The sequence below is a fragment of the Nannospalax galili genome, unplaced genomic scaffold, assembly GCF_000622305.1.
Source record: "Nannospalax galili isolate Female #2095 unplaced genomic scaffold, S.galili_v1.0 scaffold672, whole genome shotgun sequence".
Lineage (NCBI taxonomy): Eukaryota > Metazoa > Chordata > Mammalia > Rodentia > Spalacidae > Nannospalax > Nannospalax galili.
Window position 1 is genome coordinate 89,407 of NW_008330514.1, and position 3,337 is coordinate 92,743.

A 3,337-nucleotide genomic window follows, 5' to 3' on the forward strand; every position below is an offset into this window, starting at 1 on the left:
GGACCTGGGTTCAATTCCCAGCACCCACATGGTGGCTACGAACCGTACTTAACTCCAGTTGCAGGGGAATCAGAAGTTGTTCTAACCTCCACAGCATTGCACGACAAGGGTGCACTCACATACATGAAGGCAATACACTCTTACACATAAAATAAAAATAATAAAATATTTTGAAAAAACAAAAAACAAAGAAGCACAAAGATTTGTCTGTGGAGGATATGCACTTCTCCCTGGGTCAAGAGAACATCTGCTAATTTCCATCAAGGAAAGTGGCTGTCCTGAAACAATCCCGGAAATATGAACAACTCTTTGTCACTCATTTTAATGGTGACTATAGTTATTATGATTGTATATGCAGCTTTTCCTCTAGGCTGCACAATGGACAATACTCAGTCAACCCCATCCTCTTGATATCACAGAAGGGTGGCAACTAACATGTTTGTCCAGTTCAGAGCTCTACACTTAGAACTGGCAATCACTGTAAAATGGTTAGCAAGTGAAACAAGTTACTAGGCTCTTAATTTACTTGGTTTTCAGTGGAATCTCCATGTCTCCTGCTACTTCTTTGTGAGTGCTCTGGGTAATTTTCTACCCAAAGCAAATGCATTGATCCTGCTCTTCTAAGCGGTATATTTAACAAATTCACTTTCACTAGAAAAATAAAGTGTGTGTGTGTGGTTTTCTTTTTTAAAATATATAAAAAAATCATTGATCTTTTATGTCACTCTGGATCACCAAACCTGACCAAAGAAACAAAGCTATAGTTTCTGAAACTATCTTTTAATAACAGGGCTAAAAATCAGGGAGTAAATTTTCTAATAGTAAAGATTCTATAGGTTCTCTTCAAGAAATAAAATGTAGTGCACAGTTTAATCCTAGCACACAGGAGGCAGAGACAGGCAGATCTGAGATTCAGGCCAACTGTGGCTGCAGGAAGACCCTGTCTTTATTTATCTATCTACGTATGATTGTTTGTATGTATGTATGTGTTTACTTATTTGGTCTTTTTGAGACAGGGTCTTCCTATAGCCCCTGCTGGCCTTGAACTCACTATGTAGACCAGGTTGGCCTTGACCTCAATGTGATATGCCTGTGTCTGCCTCACGAGTGCTGGGACTAAAGGAGTGTGCCACTACTCCCAATGTTCCTGTCTTAAAAAAAAAGAAAAAAAACAGAAAAGAAAAATGAAAGAGAAAAGAAAATAAGGAGACTGAACATCAACCATTCTGTGAGCGCCATCTCACCTCTCAGGCCTGCACTATATCTCCACAGTTGGGTGAATTTTCTACCCTCAGCTCTCTGCATCTGCCATTCTGACTCTCAGGCCAGCTTGGGTCTCATGCATGCCCCAGGTCTTTTAGTTTCCCTAGCTGAGTGAGTTCCCTCACCCCAGTTCACTGCACCCTTATCCCATCTCTCAGGCCTGATCAGGGATCCCAGAAGCCTGCCTTGCTCAGAATTTTGAGTTCCTCCAGACCTTGAGTTCCCCCTACCCAGCATTCCTGTGTGTGCTCTAATTATTCAGTTTTATGCATCTGCCACACCTGTGAGTCCCACCAAAACAGTAAGTGCTTTCACACCTGTGAGTTCCCCAGTTTCAGTCTTCCTTATCTTCCTTAGTTTGTAAAGTCCAACTAAATAAGGAAAAGGAAGATTCAAACATGGCTTGCTTGTCTTGCCATGTCAGTCATAAGGTACAGACACACACACACACACACACACACACACACACACACACACAGTGCACATGGGCCTTTCAGCAGAGCAAGAAGAAAATGCTTCAGAAGATTTGGCCCAGTGTGCCACATTTTATTCAAGATACACAAACTTATTTACTGTGTGAAGATTTAATCTGGCAATAGATGTAGGAACACTACTTACCAGCCCGGTTTGGAAAAATCCATGGAAACATTATTGCACAAAACAGATGTCTTTGTAAACTTTTCATTTAATTAATGTGTGTTTCATACAGGAAACTTAATCATCTTTATGCTCCTTTTCCATTGGCACTCTCCCATAGTTACTCCATGGGATTTCATGCATTCTGTCATTAGTATTAAGGCCTATCATGTCAAGTTAGTGTTCCCAAACATCCTGCAGTGGGCGTTCTTCCACTCTTTCTAATAAGCCTTCTAGAGTCCTTCCCTTTAAGAAACTCAGATCTTCTGCTTCCAGTAATAATCAGCTGCCTGTAGTTCTTTGGTAAGAACAGAGCAAGAAGAAAATGCTTCAGAAGATTTGGCCCAGTATGCCACATCTTATTCAAGATACACAAACTTATTTACTGTGTGAAGATTTAATCTGGCAATAGATGTAGGAACACTACTTACCAGCCTGGTTTGGAAAAATCCATGGAAATATTATTGCACAAAACAGATGTCTTTGTAAACTTGTCATTTAATTAATGTGTGTTTCATACAGGAAATTTAATCATCTTTATGCTCCTTTACCATTGGCATTCTCCCATAGTTACTCCATGGGATTTCATGCATTCTGTCATTAGTATTAAGGCCTATCATGTCAAGTTAGTGTCCCCAAACATCCTGCAGTGGGCGTTCTTCCACTCTTTCTAATCAGCCTTCTAGAGTCCTTCCCTTTAAGAAACTCCGATCTTCTGCTTCCAGTAATAATCAGCTGCCTGTAGTTCTTTGGTAAGATTGGGGCCTGCTGCCCATTTCTACAGTTGTATGCTGAGCTTTTGTCTACTTGACTTTCCATGGGTTTTGTGCATGCTGACATTATTGCTATAATTTCATGTGAGCAAGATTCCAGGAGCCTGTTAGACTATTTCTGGAAGGTCATGAACTTCCTCCCTGCCTATTACAATCTTGCCTCTCCCTCATCCACAAAGATCCCTGAGTCCTGGGTGGATGAGGTTTACTATAGGAGTCCTTTACAAAGACCCACACTCTGCAGACCCTTATTCCCTATACTTTGGTTATTTCTGTCCTTTCCTCTTCATGGCCCTTTGTTGCATAAGGAAGATTTGTTGATGAGAGTTAGTATTTTCAATCCCTTGTCCCACTATGTTAGGTGAGCCTTAGGTGTCGGGGTTCCATTGTAGATTTGTCATTTAGGGTTGGGAAAGTCACAGTTTCTGGGGATAACCAGTTGTGAACTGTAATAATCTGTGTCTGTTGCAAAAGAAGCTTCTTTGACAAGTGATGACTGGCATACTTCTCTGTAAATATACGGATCCATACTTAGTACATTTACCTAGGTATGTGACAGTCTTGTGGTTTTCTCTAAGATGTATGACCATCCATGTGTGTTTCCCTATGTTTACTGCACCACACATGAATTCCCTCCTATTAATGGGGTTTAAGTCCAATTAGGT